General features: G+C 40.3%; 1 long non-coding RNA gene across 1 annotated transcript; it reads right to left on the bottom strand.

The window, feature by feature from the left end:
* Positions 1 to 7,338: 7,338 nt before the first annotated feature.
* On the bottom strand, positions 7,339 to 25,672 carry LOC111546823. The gene is made up of 3 exons (XR_002732938.1): positions 25,488 to 25,672; positions 18,386 to 18,515; positions 7,339 to 10,093 (listed from the first exon to the last, which is right to left on the bottom strand). It is a non-coding gene; the product is annotated as an uncharacterized LOC111546823 (long non-coding RNA).
* Positions 25,673 to 25,888: the final 216 nt, after the last annotated feature.

Here is a 25,888-nt window from a genome sequence, read left to right as displayed (position 1 = left end):
TGGACATCCTTCCATTGGTCAATTCTCAGAAACAAATACAAAATATGATGGATTTTTTAAAAATTTAATTGTGTTACATTAGCCATTCTACTTGGCTGTAACATATAGATAACACTGTGCTGTATGAAATTGTGAGATTTGTCTTTATTCTGCAAATATTTATTCAAGATCTACTTTCGGCTAAATCCTGGGGTTATGACAGCTAAGAATTCAATAGCAGACAAGATTAATGCTATTCTTGCTTATATGGTACTTGCAGTCTAGAACAGGGTTGGCAAACATTTTCTGTAAAGGGGAAGATAGTAAATATTTTAGACTTTGCAGTTCATACAGTCTTTATCACAACTTCTCAACTTTACCTTTATAATATGAAAGCAGCCATGGATAATACATAAAGAATCAGTATGAAAGTAGCCATGGATAATACATGAAGAATTAGGCATAGCTGTGATGCAATAATACTTTATTGAAAGACACAAGAAGTTGCCCAGATTTGGTCCATGGGCTATTCTTTGCCAACCCTTGCTCTATAAAGGGACAACTTTAAGTTTAGAGAAGAGGAATCACAGAAGGCTGTGAAGGGCAACATGCCTAAATTTGTGAGTTCCTGGAAGGCCTTCTATGTCTAGTGGTCACTAATTTAAGACCTTCTGTGTAGGTAAAAGTTAATCCAGGGAAGTGGACTGGGGAAGAATATTTTAAGGATTAGGAATGGCATGTGTCACAGTTTGAAGATAAATCACAGTTGGGGAATGGAAAGAAGTTCTGGATCACTGGTTGGGGGGTGGCAAAGGTGAGGTGGGGCTCAAGTCTGAAGTCAGTTAAAAGGTTTGAGCAAAATAATCGGAGATCAGACATGTACTTCGAAGAGATCACTTTGGCACTTATGTAGCAAATCTGATTAGGATCTTTCTAGGAACCTCATTTCCTCCATATCCAAATGGCAGCAGAAAATGCTTTACTGCTGTTTCCTTTTACTCCTCCCTCCCTGGGAGCAAAGGTGCTCCCAGAGGCAGCTAAACACAGTTTGTGGGAATCTCTTCCCTCAAACATCTATATTTTCATAGGAATTGAAGGCTTGGTTTAGTGGGTGAAGGTCTGATGGTGGTATTTTAGGCAGCAGTCCTTGCAAGATAGAGAATTTTGTTGACGGAAGAGATGAGAATATTAGCGCATCAGCCTCCATGAAATCATACCACACAGTCATTTTTTCACCAAAGCATAAGAATCTGCATATGAGTTTCTTTTGGGTTAAGTTTTCTGACCAAATTATTCAGTTGGACAATTAGCAATAAAGAGATTTTACTTCAATGGTAGGACCAAGGTTAATATCACTAGTAATAGGGCAGACCGATACTGTGAGCTCCGTGATACGATGCACTGAGAAGCATACAACATCATTCCTATGATATTCTTACCAAAGATGCATGACCTCATTTTAGTCATGAGAAAATATCAGACAAACCTGGATTGAGGAACATTCTACAAGTTAGACAGCACGTCTCCAGAGTGTCAAGGTCATGAAAGACAGAAAAAGGCTGAGGAACTGTCACTGATTAGAGAAGATCAAGGAGAACTAACAATTAAAAGCAATGTGGTATCCTGGACTGGAACCTGGGATAGAGAAAAAAAAAGACATTAGTGTAAAAACTGGTGAAATCTAAGTCAAACGTGGTGGCTGTCCCTGTAGTCCCAGCTACTCAAAAGGCTGAGGTAGGAGGATGGCTTGAGGGCAGGAGTTTGAGACCAGCCTGGGCAACATAGTGAGAACTTTTCTATAAATAAATAAATAAATAAATAAATAAATAAATAAATAAATAAATAAAACTGCTGAAATCTAAATAAAGTCTATAGGTTAGTTAATAGTATTGCGCCAATGCAATTATCTTGGTTTTAATAATTATGTTATAGTTACGTAACATGTTAACATCAAGGTAAGCTATGTGAGAGGTATACAGGAATTCTGTACTACTTTTGCAACTTTTTGTAGTCTCAAATCAGATTAAAATAAAATTTTTTCATAAAAAGAAGTGAATAAACTTCTTATTCAAATAATCTTGTTATATTCTGCCATTCTAGACAGGAAAGACTGTTAATAAGTGTTTCTTTGTCAAGTTGTTAATTTCTCCACTAAAAATGAATGATGATTGCCAAGTTGCTTTCAGATTGCTTCAGGTCTCAAAGTACTAAAAGTCATCATATGAAAACAAAGAGAGGATCATATTACTTAATCAGGCACTGATATGGAATCTGCCCTTCCTTCTAATAACACTCTGCAGAAGTTTCCCCATCGAACACCACTTCTACCATTCTCTGCCTCTGGCCTTGGGCCAGTGCTTAGTCGATGCTATTGAAGAAGAAGGAGAAGGAGAAGGAGAAGGAGAAGGAGAAGGAGAAGGAGAAGGAGAAGAAGGAGGGGGAGGAGGAGGAGGAGGAGGAGAAGAAAGAAGAAGAAGACGAAAAAGAAGAAGAAGAAGAAGAAGAAGAAGAAGAAGAAGAAGAAGAAGAAGAAGAAGAAGAGGAAGAAGAAGAAGAGATTCCTTGCTATTTTGTAGGGTTTGTGGAGTATTAGAGAGAGTCTGGCACATTTTTTTGGCAGTTTTGTAGACAGCCCTGGATGGGGGATCAGGAAATTGGAATTCTTGTCTTAGCTCTTGAGCCTTGTAGTCTTGGGTAAATCACTGACCCTCAGTAAAATCAGATATTTTCAGGCAAGATCTAGAACAGTGAGTCTCATTCTTGGTTGGGTATTGGAATCATCCAGGAAGCATCTTCTTTTAATACTGGTGCCTGGGACCAGTTAGACCCTGATTTAACTCTTTTGAGGTATAGCCTAAGCATCTGGAATTTTTTAAGTTTCTAGGATTGGTATGAACAGGTAGCCAGGGTTGAGAACCACTTACCCAGATGATTTCTAAATTCTAACCTAGGATTTACCAGTAATTATTGTTCAAGCAAGATGGGTCAACATAACTAGGTCTTGAAAACTATTATCTTATATCTAAAGAATTCTGGCTATGGGAAGATAAAGCTACAGTTAAGAAGCACTTTTCCATCATTTTTCAAGACTGTTTTTGTGCCTGTCTGATGCGTTATCATCTTAACTAATGACTTACACAATGAGCTGTGGTATTCATTCAGCTTGTGGCATATGCTGTAAAGAAGATTAAAATAACACCTCTATATGGATGCCTCAGAAAAGGGTTGTGATTGTCCTACCCTCAACCCATCAGTTACCTTGCCCTCTTTCTGTTGTCTTCCAGGCTTCCTCCAGCTCCATGGTCCACCACAGTATCTACACCTACCAGAAATCTACATTTACAATAAAGCAAAACAGCAGACATGGGTGATATGTATCTGTTTGGTTGGGCTGAGGAAGAAAGAGGAAGAAAATTGTACTGTTTAAAGTAGCAGTCCCCAATTTTTTTGGCACCAGGGACTGGTTTTCTGGAAGCCAATTTGTCCACGGACTGGGAAGTGGGGCTGGTGGGAGTGGTTTCAGGATGAAGCTGTTCCATTAGAGATCATTAGGTATTAGATTCTTATAAGGAGCACACAATCTAGATCCCTCACACCCACAGTTTACAATAGGGTTTGTGATCCTATTAGAATCCAGTGCTGCCACTGATCTGACAGGAAGTGGAGCTCAGGCGGTAATGCTTGCTTGCCTGCCGCTCACCTTCCACTGTGCGGCCCAGTTCCTAACAGGCCACGGACCAGTATTGGTTAGGGTTGGGGACCCCCTGGTTTAAAGGATAGCAAGAACTGGAAGCCAGGGTAGCAAACCCAAATGCCTCTGGGAGGGCAGACCAGAGGGGAGCTGGAGGGCCGTGAAATTAGAGAGTTCATGACCCTCCTAAGGACCACTTCTCCTCTGCTCCAGTCAGTTGTTGCCAGGGAGTATGTTAGCCCAGCAGTGCCAGAACATTAGATCTTTAAGAAAATTGAGAAATCCGTAATTGATTTGTAAATACTGAAAGCCTTTATTGTTATTATTATTATTTTAGAGATTGAGTCTTGCTCAGTTGCCCAGGCTGGAGTGCAGTGGAGTGATCATAGCTCACTGTAACCTGGAACCCCTAGGCTCAAGTGATCCTTCTGCCTCAGTCTCATGAGTAGCTGGGATTACAGGCTTGTGTCACCACACATGGCTAGTTTTTAATTTTTTTTGTAGAGATGAGGTCTTACTGCATACCCCAGTCTGGTCTCGAATTTCTGGCCTCAAGTGATCCTCCCACATCAGCCTCCCAAAGTGCTGAGATTGCACGCATGAGCCACGGAGCCCAGCCAAAAACCATTTTTTTAAAATAAATATAAACACTGTGTAGGCCAAATGAAACAATTATGCAGGCCTTATCCTGCCAGTATGCAATCTCTTTTTTAAAGGTTAAAAACTGTGATAGACTTGCCGGCAAAATTCTTACTGGTGAAGGAGGCACTTTGTTTTATTTGGGAGATGGTGATCATACAGAGATTCTCAGTTGTCCTAAGACACACTGGACCCTCCCAGTACAGTCTTATGGGAAGGGAGGATATTAGTGCCTGGTGGGATGGAGACTGTGTAAACTTCTGAAGTTGCAGAGGGTGACGTGGTGAGAGCAATTGGGAAAAACACAGCATGGTGTCCAAGCTCAGGGGTGGCTTAGGCAATTATCAAAGGCTAGGGCAGGCCATTTGGCAAGTAGGAGCTTGAGAGTCAAAAAGCCCAGAGGGCAGGAGACAGATAGCCTTGAGTTAGGTGATTCTGAGATGTTGTCAGTGCTCTTAGAACAAGATGCCTTCCAGTGCATGGTGATATGGTGGAAAATTCTAGCAACTCAGGAAAGGAGAGAAGAAGAGAAAAGGAAGGGTGTTCTGACCCCACCAAATGGGCGAGGATTCAAAGAAGGGCTCAAGTCCCAGAAGAGGGGATCAAATAGGGTATAGGATGGATGGGAGCAATATGCCAACACTGACACAGAAGTAAGCACAATGCAGGTTTTGATTTTGCCTGATGGCAGCAAAGGCAATTGGACTGCCCTGGCTCACCAGGAATCGAATCTATCAAGGAAGATTCTTAATGACAATCCCTACCAGTTGGGAGACTAGTACGGTAAGTTATTTTGGCCCAGCATGAGGGGTAGATTTGGGTGTACAGCTGCAGCTCATTCATCCATTTAGCTGCGGGGAACTGAGAATGAACAAGGCAGATAAAATGGAGCAAGTCCTAGTTCTCCTGAAATGACCTCAGATGGACAGATGCCTACTCTGCTTGTGTTTGAAACACTGAGGGAAAAAAATCAGAACCTTCCTGTCATCCATGGTGCCAGCTCTATCCTAGTTCACTGTGCACCTTCAACTTTAAAAATCTACAGTCCTGCCATGGCAGCTCATGCCTATAACCCAAGCACTTTGGGAGGCTGAGGTGGGAGGATTACTTGAGACCAGGAGTTTGAGACCAGCCTGGGCAACATAGGGAGACCTGTCTCTACAAAAAATAAAAAATAAAAAGTAGCTGGGTGTAGCAACTGTGGCCCCAGTTACGTGGAAAACTGAAGCATGAGATTCACCTGAGTCCAGGAGGTTGAGGCTGCAGTAAGCCATGATTGTGTCATTGCACTCCAGCCTTGGCAACAGAGTGAGACTCTGTCTCAAAATAAACAGTAAAAATTTACATATAGATCTGGTCTTGAAACAACACAGAGATATACACCTCATATAGACTATTTCAGAAGCACATCAGGGGATTTCTTAGTCATTGTATTAGCTCATTCTCAGGTTGCTATAAAAAACTACTTAAGCCTGGATAATTTATAAAGAAAGGAGGTTTAATTGGCTCAATGTTCTACTGGCTGTACAGGAAGCATGGCTGGAGAGTCCTCAGAAAATGTACAATCATGGTGGAAGGTGAAGGGGAAGCAGGCACATCTACATGGCAGGAGCAGGAGGAAGAGAGAAAAGGGAAAGGTGTTACTCACTTTTAAACAACCAGATCTCATGAGAACTCACTGTATCAAGAGAATAGCAAGGGGGAAATTTGTCCCCATGATCCAATCACCTTCTACCAGTCCCCTCTACCAACACTGGGGATTACAATTCAACATGAGATTTGGGTGGGTACACATATTGGTTGGGTTTGTGTCCCTCCCCAAATCTCATGTTGTGGATTTTTTACACTTTTGAAGAGTGAGAGGAAGCAAATATGGACTATTGTCCTTCAAAAGAGACTAACATACTAGCATCATAAGAATTTACCCAGCTTTCTTAGTAGTGACTGTCTTCTACAAATTCCCATCCACCAAATAAATGTCAACTTCAATTTTTTTGGCGGGGGGTGTGGGGTGAGGGGGACACAGTCTAGCTCTGTCGCCCAGGCTGGAGTGCAGTGGCACGATCTCGGCTCACTGCAAGCTCCACCTCCCGGGTTCACGCCATTCTCCTGCCTCAGCCTCCCAAGTAGCTGGGACTACAGGTGCCCGCCATCATGCCGGGCTAATTTTTTGTGTTTTTAGTAGAGACGGGGATTCACTGTATTAGCCAGGATGATCTCAATCTCCTAACCTCGTGATCCGCCCTCCTTGGCCCTTGGCCAACTTCACTTTTATTCTTGCTTTGATTGACCATGCAGTATGCCATAGTGGTAAGAATATAATGGAACAACTTATCTATGAATTCTATGAGTTATCTATCTATCTGGCTTCACTACTTATTTATTGGAACATTTGCAGAAAATAACTAACTTGTGAGCCTCAGTTTCCTTGTGTTCCAATGAATTTAACAACATCTGCTCCATTTACCAACTTCACAGGGTAGTTGAGAGAATTAATGTGATAACTTGGTTAAAGAAATTCACATGCCAGCAATTGTCAATGCAGAGGGGCTAATTATCCAGGAAAGGATAGACCTACATTTCTGGGCAGTTAGAAAAAGGATTGAAACTACATTTTTATTTGGAAAGCAAAGCTCAACTAAAACTTCAATGTTGATTCTCACCTGGTGGCAGTTCCTCAAGAGCAGATTCCTCATGGGAAAAATGTTTAGGTTTTTCCAAAGGGGATAGGGTTTTGCACAATGCTAGCCTATGTAAATATAAGATCTTAGTCCTTTGATTTCCATTATACTTAGCATTATTATTTGTCTTATGTTAACAAAGGTGCATGTTATAAACAGGGGGTACTTTAAATCTGGTGTTTTTGTTTGTTTGTTTGGTTGGTTGATTGGTTGATTGGTTGGTTGGCCACAGTGACTCTCACAGTTAAAACCTTGAGCTTGACTCTCTCTTAGTGACTCCATTCCTTTGAGAGACTTCAAAGGAAATTTAATAGAATCATGGCATTCGAGCAGGTAATCCAAAGGAATGGCAATCAAACAAGAGGCTTATTTTATTTTTTGAGAGAAAATTTTACAAATTTCATCTTCAGTGGTAGAAACAGTTTTGTTGGCTTGACTGCAGCTGTGATAAACAGAACACTCCTTGCTGTTTTGCATGTAGATGTTTATGCATGACCAGGGAAGTGCTGAAGCATTCCTCGTTAACTCACACACCTACAGCTTTCATAAAATCTAAGTGAAAACAATCAGTGCAAAAGGTTTGAATTCTGAGTCATATATCAGCATTCTCAACCCAAGCTCCACATCATTTAGTGAAAATGCTGTTATTTCCTTGTAAAACATGACTGTTTTTTACCTGCCTCTATTTTTCCATAAGCATTATTTCTCCCTGCATTTAAGGAAGAATTTGCTATGATGGAAAGCACTTTATTATGCTTTTAGCTAAATAAAATTGGGTTGACTCCATTGTTTACAATTTGTATGACTGGGGCAAGGTATCTTACCTGTTTTCTGCTGTAAACTGGATACAACCTCAGAGCCTTTCTCTGAAGGAGTAAGAAGTCAACATGTGTAAAGCACACAGAATATCATAGTGAATGTTCTATAAATAACTTAATTTCTCTCTGGCTTTTTTTTTTTTTTTTTTTTTTTTTTGCCTCCCAACTTATCTGTTCAAGCTTTTACTTCATTTTGATTCTCAGTTCTGTTTCTCAAATTTCAGATCAAGGATGCTTTAGAAGTAGAAGTAGCCTATTACAACATTCATCCTATGGGCTCCGGGAAAACACTGGGTGGGGCCACAAAGCTGAAATGATTTCCCCAAGATGAGACAGAGAGTCTCAGAGCCAACCCATGGTTCCTGATTCTAAGACTAGTGCTCTTGCCATTAAAAAACATTCAGCTGTTTCTTTAACTGATTAGCAGAACTTATTTCAAGACTACGTTGCCTAAAATTATCTGTAAGACAGTTACATAAGCCCTTAACTTTAATTTTTTAATACCTATCCAGGATCTTTTCAGTTCCTGGAGCTTCACTGTAGTGCTATCTTTAGGGTACATGCCAATAAAAAATATTTGTCAGAGGTTATTTACAAAAAGTTCTTTTGCTACTTTGGTAATAAATTATTCTTAGATCCTTAGAACATACGCAGTATGGGCCAACCCTTAGAACACTTATCACAACCACATACTCTTCTAAAAACTGACATAGCACCTGCTAAGCAAGACTGCCTTAGGAAATTCCTTATCCATTCTTTCGCTGCAATACTCTACTACATTTTGGCCTCAGCTAATTGGACCAGAGAGTGAACAACTGACCAAAGGCAAACAATCCATTGGCTGGTCAGCATCCTGTAAGGAGGCCTTAAATGAAAGCTTTGACCAATAAAAATCAAGATAACAGGATCAATTAGATTCTATCTCAGAGTAAAAAAGAGTCAAAGTCAACTAGTTTCTAACAAATGCTATGATCCACACTTCAGATTGGAGTCTGTGAAATATGAACCAACTTCAAGACAATTCCATGGTAAAACTGGAAAAAATTAGTCATTAAGACATTAGCCAGGATGTTAGTGGTATGAGAGGATACAAACATGCATCCTTAAAATTAAAATACATAGCCTTTAGGCTTTGACCTAGATATCTCAACAGAGTGAACAAAGGGTAACATTAAAAGTAAATAAAAGGATGAGGCAGGAGGATAGCTTAAGGTCAGGAGTTTGAGATTGGCCTGCACAATACGGCGAGACCTCATTTCTACATAAAAGTGTTAAAATTAGATACAAATATAAGCCAGTAAATACTCTTTGATCTTAAAATTTCTAATTTGGAAAAGTGTCATTTGTATGGTGTTCCATGTTACTAACGGTTTCAACAGAGATATCTTTCCTTTTCAGGCAAAGCACATACCATGAGACACTGCTAAAAGTCTTTAATATTGCCAGTAATGTTATCAAGGTAATTAAAGGACTTGTAATAATATTTTATAATTATGTCTCAACATCTTGGTGATTAAATTTGGAAAAGCCAAACTAGGTAGTGAATGAGACTGAGAAGGGTAGATAGCACAGGGTCCAAGGTCAGGTGTGGTTCAACAACTGTCCATAGAAAGTCTTTGTTTTCATCAGGATATATGAGTTGGAAAATTTCATGATCGTGGATGAAGTTTTCATTGTATTTTCATGAAAACTACCGTTTAAAATTTGGCAGATATTTAAAAATGATGATTTTTTAAAAACTACCATACCAGACAATGTCATTTGTAAATCAATGTGTAATTAAAACATTTTGAAAAGATGCCCATACCAGACCTCCAGATTTTCTCCACATTTGAGTAACTTGGAATTTGGTTTTCTGCATAGCCTGTTAGCCATTTTGACTGAAACAGGACCACACCAAAAGCAAAGGCTGGTTGTTTCAGTCCAGAGATGTGCCTCAAAAGAAGAATTACTTTGAAAAAATCTTAATAGATTTTAGGAAAATATTTTAAAATCAACTGTTGGAGAATTTAGCTATTTTCAGATTAACAGTTTATTGCTTGATTGTTTTTCCCTTCTTATTCTTCCATGTGGTTTTATGCAGAAGTGATCTGGTTGTAAAATATGAAGAGATGGCAATAAACTCATTTGGCATTATTTGGATAAAGCAGCTGGTTGACTTAAATCAGTTGTATCACTTCTCTCCACCTCCATGCCAAGCACGGGTCCAGGCCACCGTCTCCCTCACCTGGGTTACTGCAGCAGCTCCCAGCTGGTCTCCATGCTCCTCTTCTCACTTCTCCAATCTATTCTCAATGAAGAAGCACACATGAAAAAATAGTAATTGTATCATTCATGTCACTTGCCTTCATTCATTTAATGAGCCCTAATCACAACTCTTTAGCTTCCTGCCACATTCAGAGTAAAGCAAATTCCCATTCTGGCTTTTGGGGCCATCCTTGATCTCACCCCTGACTTTCTTTCCAATCTTGACTCCTCTTTCCCTGGGTCACAATCCTCCAGCCCCACTGGGCTCCTCTCATTCCATCCCTGGAGCACACAAGCTCTTCCTCACCTCAAGGCTATGCACATGTTCTTTGCTCTCTCTACTGATGTTCTCTCCTTCTCCTCTCCTTTTTTCTCAAAAAGAAACTCCTCTTCTTTTCAGGATAATGTCAACTTTTAAAGTAAGCCTTTACCACCCAGCTAAAAGGTCCCGTCCATCTCAGTCCCTTGCTGGTTATCATCCCAAGGCATATCACAATTAAAAATGGCTCCATTGCTTTATTGTGTGTTATCCATGGGGCTGACAAATGTCTGTCTTCTTAACTCATGCCTTCCCAGCATCCAGCAGAGTGCCTTGCCCACAGTAGGTCTCTAACAGGTATTTTTGAATTAATAAGTGAATGAACAAATATTTTCCTCTCTCAAATCTTTGTCATCAATCTAATCTGAAGGTTGGGGATATTCTAAATACAGTCTAAATAGGCTTATATTTCTTATTCTCAGAAAATGGCCAAGATATACTTCTGGGGCTGAGTGGCTAGACCTGTTTTCCTATGAGAGGGTAAGGGGATTCCAGCCATGTGAGATAGCCCGTATTTTCCAGGTTGTGTCATGCCAACATTCAGCAGTTTGTTATCCCAGTCTTAATATAGCCCTGAAATCATAGGAGAATATGAATACAGTGAAGTTCAGATGGATGGTGGCTCCGAGTAGGTTCTCTGGACTAGAGTCCAGCAACTAAAATCCAACTAGTCAGGCCAATAGCAAGAAGGCACCTCCTGGGCACCATGCAGGTTGCTACAAAGAGCTCAGATTGAGTTTAGGAGCTACTCAGAGGAATCTGGAACACAACACTGCATCGGCCTGGGAGAATACTTTCAAATGCTGAGAGCTTTCCTTATTCCAAGGGCATGTTTGTGAGCTATACTATCCAACCTCCCAATCCCTCATACTTGGGGAGATATAACTCTGAATGGCACTACATAAGCTCTTTCTCTCTAGTGGATATAGACTGAAATCTCCTATGGGCAATTCATTTTCTAAAGAGATATGTCATTTCATAATTTCTTCCTAGATTTGCGGGGGTGATGCTATCAATTGTCCCTTAGCCTTTAGAAGAGAGTAGCCTAAGTTGAAGAGTTGCTTTTGTCATGCTGACCAACAACCAAAGCAGCAGGAATTGTGTGGTCGAGGGGAACTTCAGGCAGCCCAGGAGGTGCAGGAGTTTATATTCTCTCTCTGTGGTTTACGGAAAGGACTTTCTTATACATGCACCCCTAGGGGAGTGGATAGAGTTTATCACATAAACTCCTCTGGGGAAGATTACTTAGGTAAGACTGGAAACTCAGAGAATCTGAGTAGGGCCAAAACCCAGAAACTGGTGCTCTGAATTATAATCCAGATGTCCAGTGGGAAATGCAGCTTGGGAGAGAGCTACACAAAAGCCCTCCAGCATTTTTGTAGTTTTTTGGATCATTTAATTTAACAAGCTCTTCCCCCACTGCACTCCCACCTCTAACCTTGTTTATTAAACCTTTCCTATATTGACTTTAAATTAAAAATAAATTTTACAAAACGTAACACAATAGAGATCCGATGGACAAGTGATCACACAACACTTGCCCTAAAGAATCAAACAATTAAACTCCCATCCGTCTTGATAACGTTTTGTACCGTGATGCTAGACTTCCTGTTGCTTTGACCTCTCTCCTTCCGGCATCCTGTCCGGGGACAGAAATGACACCACAAAGGTTTCCTGTGCCTGTCCTCTCCACTTCTGACCTCTCACTACATCCTCTCTCCATCTATTTGGAGAGCAATGATTTGGTTCCTTTGGAATTCCTCCCAGTTCATATATTTGATGACACTTGTTGCTAATTTGGGATGCCGACAATGCAGGCGAGAGCCCAGGCTGAGCTCATACCAGCCCTTAGCCTCCTACACCTCTAGCATACTGGCAAATTGGAAATGCAATATTCTTGGCTATTTTTGGTCATAATTTGTTGTGGGGTCCCTTCTCACTGCACTCTTCCTGAGTATCCTGGATATCTGAAATAAATTAATATCTTAAACTTTTTTAGATACTTTCTATGTGCCCACTCATTTTGAAAACACCTTCTTGAAGTATCATAGATCAGCGTTCTCCTGTGCAACTGTGGGAAGGGTCCTCTGGAAAGAGCCTGAGGAAAAGGATTCCAAGTCTGGGACCAAGGAGCTATCATCTTGCTGTTTGCCCTGGTGCCATCGGAGCCTTCCTTTTCTTCCCCAAACATCTCATGTCTGTAGAATTAAGATTTCAGCCCATTGCATAACAGCCAATGGCCATGCTTAATGCTGTGGTCTGCAGAACATTCAGTACATTGTTGCCAGCCAGAAGATATTAAATAGAAGTCATGACCATACTACCATAGAAAAATCATTAGAAGAAGATGGGTCCTGTTGCCTTCATGGTACTCTCCTCCCCATAATTAACAGCTGATGGGGTTGGGAAGCCAGGCCAGGTACAGAAATGGGGCCCCAGGTGCTGTCTGCATGCCTTCCCTGCATCAGGAGGCCTTGATTCCGAGCCCTGTGCTGCCTGCTGGCCAGCTGCCTGTGGATACGCACAGATGACCCCCTGCTGCTCCAGACACACCACTGGAATTCACTCCCAAACAGCACATGTTGGGTTCACATTTTCATCCTCTTCCTTCTTAAGGTGAAATCTCCCCATTGTTTCCTCTACTGAGAGACCCTACTAACTTACTTTATCTGAATTCACACCTGAACATGATTACTTACCTTTCAGAAGCCAAAAATTAATTACTGGCCTTGCCCAAATCTGCATATCCAGAGCCTAGAAATGCTAGAAGTGTTTTGCAAAGTGCCTGGCACAGAGAAGGCATTGACTCTGTGGCTTATGGAAGGGAGGGAAGAAGAAAGAGATAAGAGAGGGAGTAGGAAAGAGGCAGCAAGAAACATTCTAAAACCCAGAGACATTCTAATATTAAGCCTTTGTTGGGTCACTCGAAGCCTTTCAAAGTGACCTAAATCTAAGAGAAAACTATAATTTTACCACCTTGTTATGTGCTTTTATGACTATCAAAGATATGGAGATGCCAGGAAGAATAGATTGACAATAACAGCAACAATAGCAGTACCTAAGAGTTATGAGAACTTTTTGGAAGGCACTTTGAAATCTTTGACATCCGTGGACTCATTGAATTTCCAAAACAATGCCATAGATATAGTGAGTAATACTGTTATACCTGTCTGATAGATGAGCAGTCGGAATTTAGAGAGATTGAGTAACGTAACAGGTAGGAAGTTGGAGGGGGTGGTGTTGAATTACATGTCACATCTACTTAGGAATTTCTTTAGGTCTTCTCTGAAGGTTCTATGACCCTTCTCCATAGTTCCAAGTTCTCAGAATGTAAAGAAGGCATGCTCAGGGTCATCTTTTCCTGCTATCTTAACTTGAATGCTTTATGCTTTGATACCCTGAATCCTATTTGCAACTCTACTTCGGTTGGGATCTCCTGGTACCCAGCATACTTGTCTCCCTAATCCCACATCTCTTAAAGCAGCCACGTTCCTTCCCTGTATCGCCTCTTCGTCTGTCAGTGGGGGGTGACAGCAATTCAGTCTCTTTCAGTTGGGTGCCATCAAGGCTTTTCTGAGTTGCTGCTATGGAGACAAAGCACAGGTACCGTTTCCATTTGCCACCAATTGCTATTAAAAGACAGGCACGGGATGGGAGCCCAAGATGTTCAGTGAATCAACCTGGAACTTACCCCTTTTTGAAAATTCTAATAGAGGGTAATTCATGCATGTTTGTTGGTGAACCATCTGCCTCAGGGACTGAGCACAGGTTAGATAATTAAACTCAACCTGTTCCTGCATGGCTGTCTGACTTACCATTTACCTCATTTCAGACTACTCGCCTCCAAAAACCCACTCTCCAAACTGGTTAACTCATTGTTCCCCCAAAACACCTGTCTCGCCTTTTTATTTTTACTCATGCCATCCCGTCCACCTGGAATACCCTTACTTTACTCTCCCCCTCCAGATCCTTATCATTTGCTTCACAATATGTTCCCCAATCACCTTGCTCACAATGATCAGTCTCTCCCTTGGATTCCAATAGAACGAATTCTATATAGTTTGTTTGGTAATTAATCATGTGCTGCCTTACAACTTTCTACTCTTACCTTAAACTGTTATTTAAATCTTTAATTTTAACATAACTGTTTCCATATGTTTGTCTTGTTTCCTTAATAAGAATATAAGATCTTCAAAGGCGGGAGGTATAACACGTAATTGTATCCCTTTTAGTACCTGATATGGGGCTGATTGTTCATTTTTCCTTTTTTTTTTTTGGCAAGTGGACAGCCAAAATTATAAAATTTCAGCCAATTACTTTGGTAATAATAGATCAATTATAGTTAAACATGTATGAGTGATTGGAGAATGTGAGATACTTTTTAACCCAGATAACTGAGGAATAAGCAGGAACAACAGGACTTTTAGGAGTCCACTGGCCAGATCGCTTTCAGGAAGCTTTCATTCTGCTCCCTTCCTCCCAGAGGAAGACAAATAATTCCAGAAAAATGCCTCCATAATTCTTTGCTTGTCTTTTTTTTTCTCTTCCCCATCCCTTCCACCTTGCAACACGCATACTTTATTTCTTCTCTTTTCCCTTCCTCTAGAGTTCTCATAAAGACACGCCCTAATGCTTTTACTGTGGCTGTGACATCTTCCTCTGCTACTCAAGGTCAGGGACTTTGAACCCTCATTGCACAAAGAAATAATTAAAAAGACCTTAATGAAATTAGTATATGTGTTAGACAGCCTCTGTGATGACCCCCAAGGATCCCAGACTCCTAATATACAAACCCCTGTAGAGTCACATTCCTGAAGTGTGGGCTGGAACCAGTGACATGTTTTTAACAAGTGGAACATAGCAAACATGATAGTATGGCACTTTCCAGATAAGGTTACAAAGAAACTTTGGTTTCTGTCTTGCTTGCCTTTCCTGCCTCCTTTCTCTGAGCCTTCCCTCTAGGGAAAGTTCCTCTAGGGAACAACAACTGATATGTTGTTAACAGCCCTAGGGACAGACCCATGAGGCAAGGAACTGCCAGTCCAAGGGCCTTGAGGTCAGTTGTGGGAATGAGCTGGGAAGCACATTCTCCCCAGTTAAGTCCTCACAGCCCTGGCCAACACTTCATGGTAGACCCTGAGCCAGAGAACTGAACTATGCCACTGAGATTCCTGACCCGCTCTAGCTGTGAGATTGAAAACATTTGCTGTTTTAAGCCACCAAGTTTTCAGGTAATTTGGTATACAGAAATAGATAACTAACACAGTATTTAATTATGGTTAACCATTCAGAAAACAGCCAGGATCATCTGAATGCCTCTAATGGTGTTTTTAACATTTTCCTTTTGTAAGCTTGAAAAGCGTAGACGGTTCATTTCAGATACAATAATGGGGTTGATACTAAGTGGCTGCTCCAGTTGCTCCATGTCTTATTGCCCATCTTTGATCACAGTGAGTCTGGCTGATGATTAGCAATATATCCAGAGCCAGGCCAAGATTTCACAGCTAGATAAATAAATGTCTGATAAAATAAGCAGTGTGGAACAAGTCACTTAGCCTGCTCCAGTTCTCAAGATGATCAGGGAAAAACTGGTATCCTCAGTGGCTTAGTCTCCGAAGTTCAGCAAAATTCTAGTAATTACTCAGGAAAGAACTAAGCTTTTGTTTCACTATCTGAGATTGTACCTTCCCTAGTCAGAATGAATCTCACTTGTTTAATGGACAAACTGGGATCAGCAAACCACAGCTCATAGGACAAATCTATACCACTGACTGTTTTTGTAAATAAGGTTTTATTGGGACATGGCCACTCCCATTTTTAGATATGCCTGTTGCTGCCTTTGTACAGCAAGAACAAAATTGAGAAGCTGCAACAGAGTCAGTGAAATTCACAAAGCCTAAATTTGTTATCATCTGACCCTCTGCAGAAAAAAATATGTTGGCCCCGCTCTAAGACAATGAATTGCAAGCTGTATTTGAAGGAGCACCGTTTCTACCAAATGACACTAAATGTTACACGAGAAAACAATAGGTTCCAAATGTTGGGAAATACTGAGTCAAACAAAGTTAAACAAGTTGTTTGCTGCAGAGCTTCTCTGAGCTCTTACTAAATCTCCAAGAGGAGGACATGGAATGCTGCATATTTTACAATTTTTTTTGACCATAAAGCTCTTCGTTTCAGAGAGCATCCCAAGAGACTAGTGTCCAATTCCCTGGGAAATGCTATTCTAGTGCTATGAGAGCAGCAGTTTTCAAAGCATTAACTTTGCAAAATATGGAGTAGACATAAGCATCACCAATTTTTGGCTTTTAAAAACATCCACAACAAGTTGAAAATACACAAGGAAATGGCCTTACTAATAGTGAGTTCAGTATACAACGGACGTTTGGAAAGTCAGATAAATATAAACATAAAGTTGCTCACTAGTAGCAGGCTCTGTTTTTGCAGAGCCAGACACACTCAAAAAACAATCTTAAAGTTGAAAGGAGAACAACCTAATATTTTACTTCAGTAGGTCTCAAATTTTCTCCCACAGAGCTGCCTTATTTCATGCCATGAGGTCTCTCTGCCTGGGAAGAAAGAGGACCTAGGTTTTAACAGTCAATTTGGGAAAAAATATGGGTTTTGTTACTAAAATTTACTAGTCCAACCTTTGTTCTAGAAATCAGGAATACATTTCTAGAGGGCCAAAAAGATAATGGTCACAGGTAGCCAGCCATGGACCCATGGCCAAGGTTCAGACCCATGTTATAACTTTCTCCCCCCACCATACTATCCTGCTTGTGGCATGTGGGACACATTTTCTGAATGACTGGCCAGGCTAGAGGCCTAGCCCATAAGCCTGGGAAACTGCTAGCTTACTCACAACCTCAGTCTAAATCAGCACAGGATAGGGGAAAAAACACCAGAAAGAGTTTGGTGAGTTCAAATGAAGACAATAAATTACAAATACAGTAATGTATTACGTTACATCCTAACGTAATAGGATGGAGAGTGAGATGTTTCCCATTGTCTCAGAACCATGGTCAAAGTCCAAAGGTGAGCTTGGGATGTTGGCGATAAGCCTGTCTCCATAAGGTTTACTAGAGGCTCCATCTCTGAACTATCCCCAACGAAATTAAGAAAAGAATTCAGTTGGGAATGGGAGAGTGGTAACATAAAGTTGCTTGCTAAGAGCAGGCTCTGTTTCTGCAGAGACAGCTACATTCAAAAAAAAAAATCTTAAAGTTGAAAGGAGGACAACCTGATGTTTTACTTCAGTAGGTCTTTGGTGAAGTGCGTGCTAGTGAAGAAAGTCTTTTCTCTCATGTCTTTGTAGTTGTGGCTGGTGGTGGTGCCTCTCTCTCCTCAAAACCAAGTAAGACAATATCCAATGGAATCCTGAATAGATGCTAATGGTGACTCTAAGAGAGGTAGACTGGCTGGATACATGCTAAACTGCAGATTTTGAGGTATTCTATGATGACAGGAGTGGAACATTGAGAGAGCATACTAGGAAATGATCCCTGCCAAGGTGAGAGAAGAGAAGGGTGTGTATAGATATATGTCACCTGGAGTTTTGGGAAGGTGCGTGTTTGAGTATAGAAAATAGTGTTCACTTGAGACCAGAGATTCCTGAAGGTAATTGCTCTAGGTCAGTAGCCCAAGTCAGCAGTGTCTCGTCATGCAATGTACCTGGAAATGAGATATGGGCAACCTCATCCCATTTCAAGGCTCTGTGGATCTGGGAAATACAAAAGGAGACTCCAATGGCTCCCATAGCTCCATGGGAAGCAACATGGAAGCTGATGATAAGAGCCATAGAACCATTCAGGATAGCCACTGTACCAAGCAACAAGACCCAACACAGACAAGGAGTTGGAGATGTTTATCACTGCTCAAGGCCAATATACAACTGCCCTCTCCAGTAGAGGTAGAAGTTCCCAGTGATGAAGGGGCCAAGATGAAGCTGAATGCTGTCCCTCAAACACATCACTTCTATGGAGGCTGCCAATGAACTGAGAACACCAACCTCAGAAAGGACTGGCCTGAAGCAGAGCTTGACCAGGACAGCTTCCTCCCACCACACACCAGTCCATCTATTTCTCATCTGCTGACCATGCCACAGTGGGCCAGAATAGGATCCAGAAGCCTTCTGAAGTCTAAAGAAAGGAGTTCAAAGAGAGAAGGAAAGATGTAAGTACACGAAGAACAAACCACCAACTTTCAAGCCACTGGAGTTACAGACTGGGGGAGTCAACATTTGTGGGGGAGGACACAAGCTCTGAATCTGATTTGAGACTGAAGTATCAAAATACATAGGACTGAATCTTAAACAATAAAGTGAACTGTTCTAATAACCAAAAGTGACAGGAAAGTTAGAGGAGCAGGCCAAATTGCTGTTAAGGGAGTTACTTCCCAGCAGGAAAGGTGGGTTAACCTATCCTCGTTGAAGGAGCTGTCATTGTATAAGTGTCAAACTGTTTCATTTTTATACCCATAACATGTTGAGACTCCCTAATAAATTTGTTACATAAGGTAAACACTTTGGACAGAACTTTAATGCTTTCATATTTCTAATGCTTTTCCTCCAAAGGATTCTGAAGGCAACATGCCAATATTTTCCCCATTCTGCAAATTAGCACACACAGAGAGTGGTGTTGGTTATCAAAGGGACTCAATCTATCTACAGCCTTCTGTCTCATACTCATATCATGAGGCGGCTCACTCCCCCTCAGACCCAAATGTGATCCGTTTTTAATTGGGAACAGAACTTTTCACTTCTTGAGCCCAAAACAAATTAAAAAGTAGGAAGAGGAGGAGGGGAAGGAAAAGAAAAAGATTTGCTTTTCCTCTAATTTGAGAATCTGTGATTTCTCACTGTTTTTATCAGTACCAAGATTTTTTTGTTTTGTTTTGTTTTGTGGGGCTTTTTTTTTTTAATGATTCCTTTCTCTTTTTTTCACAGTTCTCTATTCAAGACTAAATTTATCTGCTTTAAAAAATCCATCTGGCTTTTGTGTTATGGAAGCCCACACAAGCCTGCACCAACCGTTCTAGAAGCAACAAAGAGTTATCAAATGGAGTGAGTTTCAAATGAAGGGACAGCAAGTTAATTAAGGCCTGAGTTTCTTAATAAGGAATGAAGCACAGTAGAGACTTGAATGATGCCAAAACACATGAAAGTTTCAAAGACTAAAACAGTTTGTGAGGAAGAAAAAAAGAAGTGACTTGGCCAATTTTTTAGGTCCTACCCCCAAAATAAATACATCTATTCCAATTTGTATCAACAGACAAATGTAAATATCACTCAAAGAATCTCAAACTAACATTAACATGAGAATGAAATATAAATAATTCTGAACATAAAGCCTACGTATAAAACATACCAAAATGTAAATATAATAAAACTAGGAATAACAACATTACATTACATTGATTGTTAAGAGATTGTCACTGGTTTTCTTCAGAAACTTTAAGCAGATTTTCCTCTTCTATACTATTCTTGACAAGGTTTAATTTCTTTTAACCAATGGATGAACAATGTCCAATAAAGTGAAACCTTTCTGCAAAAAAAAAATATATATATATATATTTTGTTCAAGTGATCCTGGTGCTAATGAAATGCATTGTTATTAGGCTTTATTTTTAATATTTTTGTATCTGTGTTAATGGGCAAGAAAAATGGGGAAAATCTCCTAGGAAAGATCAATATATTTCTAAGTTATTGAAAAGTCTGTAGATTTAAAAGGTGCATAATATATTCCTGCTATACTGACGTGATCTAGGGAGAGGCCCTACTAAACTAAGAATTAAGGGATATGAAACCTCATTTTAATCCTGCCTCAGATGTTTTCAGGGAGATGCTTTAACACATGATACCTCAGTTCACTCCTCAGAACAAGAAAGCTGTTGATAGCCACAGCAAATCCTGCATGCCTCTAGGAAATGAATTAAGAATCCATGTATGAAATGTTTCTTTGAATTTTATAATGAAATGGCATCTTATAATTGTATGATATGGCAAAGTGAAATCAGGGTGTGGTTATGTTGAAACGTTTCTGTTTCTTTGGCTAAACGAAAGATAAACAAGCAACTTTTTCTGAAAGCAGACTTCCTTGGGGGAAAATCAAATTGTTGCAAATTATAGAAAGGGAGAGAAGACAGGGAGATGGATGGAGAATTTTGAGGAGGGCATAGACCAGACAGGCTCAAAAAGCTCGGTTACCATCCTGTTAAAATATAACCCACAAAATGTTACACCATAGCATTCTTCACAGCCATCTGCTTCTGCCATCAACTTTGATTCCCACAAACAGATTTCAAAAGTTGAATCTGGCCCTCAGTGAGTTTAGGAACATTCAGCAGGACTATCTGTATGTGATCAGAAAATTCACCAATTCTCTACTCCTGTTTCCAGAAACAATCTCTCTCTCATCCTTTCCAATTAAGGCATAGCAAGGTCTTATAATTCTTTGTAGCTTTTCACATCCTTCACAGGGCCTAGCAGAAAATTTAAATATAGTTTGCACTGCCATCCTTTTCTCTCCATCTCCACTTCCACCCCTGCCCCCAGGCCTACCGTGTCAAGTCATCTTTCCTCAGCTGGATGACTGCTATAGCCTCCTACTGGTTTCCTGTCCTCCATTCTAATCTCTTTCCCACAGCCGCAGTGAACTTTGCCCAGAGGAAATCAGATTGTGTACTCCTCTGCTTAAAGCCTTCCAATGGTTTTACACTGCACTCTGAAAAAAAAAAAAAAAAAAAATCTAACGCCATATAATAGCTGCCAAGACTTTATATGTCAGTTAGTCATTGCTGTATAACAAACCACCCCAAAACTCCATGACATAAAACCACAACAATTATTTATTTCTTATATATCTGCTTAGCTGGTATAGGCTAGACGTGCGCTCGTGCACGTATCTTTGGGTTGGTTGGGGTTCTGTTTCACATATTTCTCCTTCTCTTACCTGCCAGTCTGTGATGCTAATAAGCCAGTCTGTTAATAAGGATTTTTTTTTTTTTTTTTTTTTTTTTTTACAATATTGACAGGCAAGCATGATCTGGGAGTGGATTTACCCACTAGGCATAGCAAGCACAATGACTAGGGCCTGCAACACTTTAAGGAGTCCAGATAATTGCTGTAATTTTAATTTATTTTAAAATCAGGAGGAAAACTTGAATATGATAATAATGAATATTTACAAATAAATGCACTAATATATTTGTCTTTATACCGATGTGGTTATAAAATATATTTTTGAATTTTTTTTTATGGAGGAAGTGGCCTAGAAAGTAAAAATGCTGAGGACCACAAAGCTCATAATGTAGCCTGGAATATCATGAAATGTCAGTTTCCTCCCTAAAATAACAGGGAGCTGACTGGCAAGAGATTCACCTATCCTCTATAAAAGTAGGGTACCCCAAACACTGGGCGATTCCTCCTTATAGTCATTAATTTGCTCTACCCTGGAACTCTTGGCTGGTTTTGCTTATTATGAGAGACACAATTTTAAAACAGTATTGTTCTAGGTCTGTCATTGCCACCGTGGGTCATAATATAAAGGAACAAAATGGAGAGTTGCTTTAGTCCTGTGCAAAGAACAGAGGAAGACTCTATTCTCCAAAGGTTTATACCATTTTCCAGGAGTCCCCTTTACATTTTAATTCTATAAAAGTCCCATTCATATTATCAATTCTATTAGGTTGACAGAAATCTAATGCTGGTCAAACATCATGAGACTCAGAGGGGACACAAAAATAGAAGTTACTGTTTGAAGAAGAGAAGCAAAATGATTCTTCCTCTGTAAAGATAATTAGTTTCGGTTCAAAAGTAAGAACTTTCTTTATCTTGCATAGTCTTGTCATTCTCACAAGAATAAATGTGCTTAGTGACCATCTATATATATAGTTATTCCATCCATTTTAAAAGAAGCCATGTAATTTTTTTAGATCACTGTACATAATATATTCCAATGTTAATTGTGTCCTTGTGAAACTCTAAATTAGCTTTATAATCTTTAAAGTATTTTGACATAATTCTTTGCTTTTTTAATGGTTGGTTAATTTCCTGTTTCCATGTAACCCTTGATGACTCTGTGAAAGCTTGGATTACTTTTCCTCTCTGGTTCCCAAACCACAAATGGGAAAAACTGCAATCCTGCAGTGGCCACATCAGCTACCTAAATATTTTTACAGATTCTGAGATTTGTTTCCTTGCTGAACTGGGAGAGAAAGTTTCATGGCATTTTACTCTCTGGAATATAAAATTAATTTAATCTTATCTTTGTTTACACATACTTCTTGGTACCCAGCAGTCTTAATATACCTCCACGGACTCCATAACAATATGACTTTTCATGGGCCTCACTTTTAAGGGGTCCATGTGTCTTGTAGCCTATCAATTGGAGAAAACATTTCTTCTTCCCTAACTCTGAATCTCATGCCTAAAATTTCCTAAACTTAGGAGAGTCATCTATTGATCCCTTCATCATACTTCTGAGCATGACACTGAGACACATCTTCAAACAACACAGAGGGAGATTTTGGAATGCCCATGCATGTCCTCTGTGGCATCGACTCCTGGGCAGGAAGCGTGGGTGGCCCGCTTAGGGTCACCTGTCAGGGTGTCTGGTCTAAAAGAAAAAAGGAAGAACAGGCTTGAATCTCAGCAAGGCAGCCTCTTCCTCTCAGCTGTCTCCTTCACTCTAAGGAAGGGGTCTCTGATTTACCTGGTGGAACTAAAGTAGTGGTTGTCAAAGACAGGCCCTGAGCCAACAGCGATAACGTCACCTGGCAACTCATTAGTAACGCATATTGTTGGGCTCCACTCCAGACTTCCCAAACTGGAAACTCTGAGATGGGGCCCACTGAACTGTGTTTTAACAACCCCTTCAAGTGCTTCAAGTTTGAGAATCACGGGACTAAGATATTTTTATTAAAACTGAAAGTTGAACCCACAAATTTTTCACTTGGCCCCACCAAGGCCTTATTCAAATCTGTGCTTCCTGGTCCCTATTAGATTGTTCTGTTGCAGGTGCTCACTGCAACCTCTGCCTTCCTGGAGAACAGGTAGTGTCAGAAAAGGAGCCTTGTAAGATGCATGCAAAGTCGGCTTCAGTAGCAGCCTGTATTTCCATTCAGGACTTCTATCCTTCAAATTCCCTTCATGAGTTTATGTTGTGCTCACAAACAACCCCCAAATCTCAGTGGTTTAAAACCACAGGGATTATTATCAATCATACCACATGTCCAGTATGAACCAGTGGGAGGAGGAAACATCTGTCCATCATGGTGATCCCCACTGTGGGACCCAGGCTGGGACCAACTCATATATTGCCTGTGAATGTGGTACAGGAAAACAGTATGGCAAGGTACAGAGTGGCTCATCAAGTTTCTGTTCAGAAGTGACACACAACAGTTCCTCTCCCATGCCATTGGCCAAAGCAGATAACATAGTTATGTTTGGTCTCAGTGGGGCACTAAAGTTTAATCCTCCCCCAAGGAGAAGAAGTGGCTATTGCCAAACAATAGTGCAATCTTACTCCATCCTCCAAAGGGCTATACCACCAATGTAGAATTTCAGACTCCATGCTGGACAATGGAAAACCATGTGTGTGTGTGTGTGTGTGTGTGTGTGTGATGTTGAATGGATCCAGGATGAAGAGGGATTCTCTGGGAAACCTACTTTCTGTTGATTCTCAAGCATAGTCATCAGGCCAATTTCATAAAGAACAAAAAACAGTCACATGGATGGGATGCCATCTAAGTGCTGACTACTATGCCAGACCTTTTCTATTCATATTCTCTCTCAAGCTTCATAGAAACCTTATGCAGGAGAGAAAGGCACTAACCTTATTTAAAGAAGCCAAGGCCCAAAGCAATTTAGTAACTTTGCTGTAGTGACAGAGGATGTGGTGGTACTAGGATACTAAGTTAATGGGGACCCACAAAGCTGGATCTGCTCCCAGGAAAATACAGAGCTGAAGGGGAGACATCTCTCCCCCATGTAACAAAGAGAATCATTGATTCTTCTGCTGACCTCCACGTTGCTGGTGATCCCCACTGGTGCAGAATTGGCCTCTAGTCATGGTGTACAGATCAGTCTTAGTTCAATGTGATTATTACAGGTTGAGCATCCCAAAGTCAAATCCAAAATCTGAAGTTTTCCAAAATTTGAAACCTTTTTTTCTTCTTTAGAGATAGGTTCTCATGCTGTTGCCCAGGCTGGAGTGCAGTGTGGTGTGACCAAAGCTCATTGCAGCCTTAAAATTCCTGGGCCCAAGTGATCCTCCTGCCTCAGCTTCCCAAGTAGCTGGGACTACACATGCATGTCATCACATCTAACTAATTTTTAAATTATCTGTAGAGATGGGGGTCTTGTTATGTTGCCCAGGCTGATCTTGAACTCCTGACCTCAACCAATCCTTCCACCTTGGCCTCTCAAAGTGCCGGGATTAAGGGTGTGAGCCACAATGCCTGGCTAAAATTCAAAACGTTTTGAGCATCAATATGATGCACAAATGAAATACTCACTGGAGCATTTCAGATTTCAGATCTTCAGATTTGGGATGCTCAACCAGTATAATGTAAATATTCCAAAGTTTGAAAAAATTTAAAATATTTCTCATCCCAAGCATTTTAGATAAGGGATGCTTAACCTGTACTATTAAAGTGAAGCTGTTTACCCCTAAGAATACAAATTTTCAGGATTTTAATTGAGAAAGTAGTTCTTCAAATAAAAGTAGAGAAAACTTTGTTATTCTTATTAATGAATATCAAGAAGTCTACTCAAATCTAGGGTGTCCCTAGATGACTGAAACCAACAAACTAGTTTAATGAAACCATGAACTCTTCTATTTTAGAAAAAACAAAAACAAAAATTTTTAAAAAAACAAACTTTATAGCTTTATTTGAGGGAAGCCCTTTGATTTACATTATTAGTGGTATATCAAAAGAAAATATCTTTGACTGTATTTCATTCAAAAGCATTGCACAACAATCAGCAATAATGCACATTAGAGTGTATCACTGGTGGAGAAACTAAGAGGCAATGATATCCAAGAAACATAACCCTGCAGATCAGGTAACAAGCAGGTAACTTTGTCAACACTCAATCCAAAAATGCTTACCTCACTCAGAAATGGCACCAAAGCCCTTCATGCAAACACATCATGAAATTATGTCGATGTGATGCTGAACTCAGCAGCTCCATCAGCAGGATGCCAGCTGACTTCAAATGTCTCACAAGAACACCATGAGCTAATGACCGTGAATGCTATCCAGGGTCAACCCCAAAGCATCCCAGGACACAAACCCCAACAGCCCAAGAAATATGTAATCTTTCAAAGAGTGAGTCACACTCACTGAAGTGGCTATATGGCATAGAGACAACTAAATATTTATTGTTCTGTAATATTAAAACTGTCACCATTAGAAAACAATTTTGAAGAACTTTGTTGGTTTTTATTACCAAGCCCATTAGAAGTACACTTGGAAGAGAAAAAGTCTTACTGATTGAGGAGAAATGCCA

The sequence above is a fragment of the Piliocolobus tephrosceles genome, chromosome 18 (assembly GCF_002776525.5).
Source record: "Piliocolobus tephrosceles isolate RC106 chromosome 18, ASM277652v3, whole genome shotgun sequence".
Classification (NCBI taxonomy): domain Eukaryota; kingdom Metazoa; phylum Chordata; class Mammalia; order Primates; family Cercopithecidae; genus Piliocolobus; species Piliocolobus tephrosceles.
Note: the sequence above shows the minus strand (reverse complement) of the source record. Positions and strands in the feature narration are given on the sequence as shown.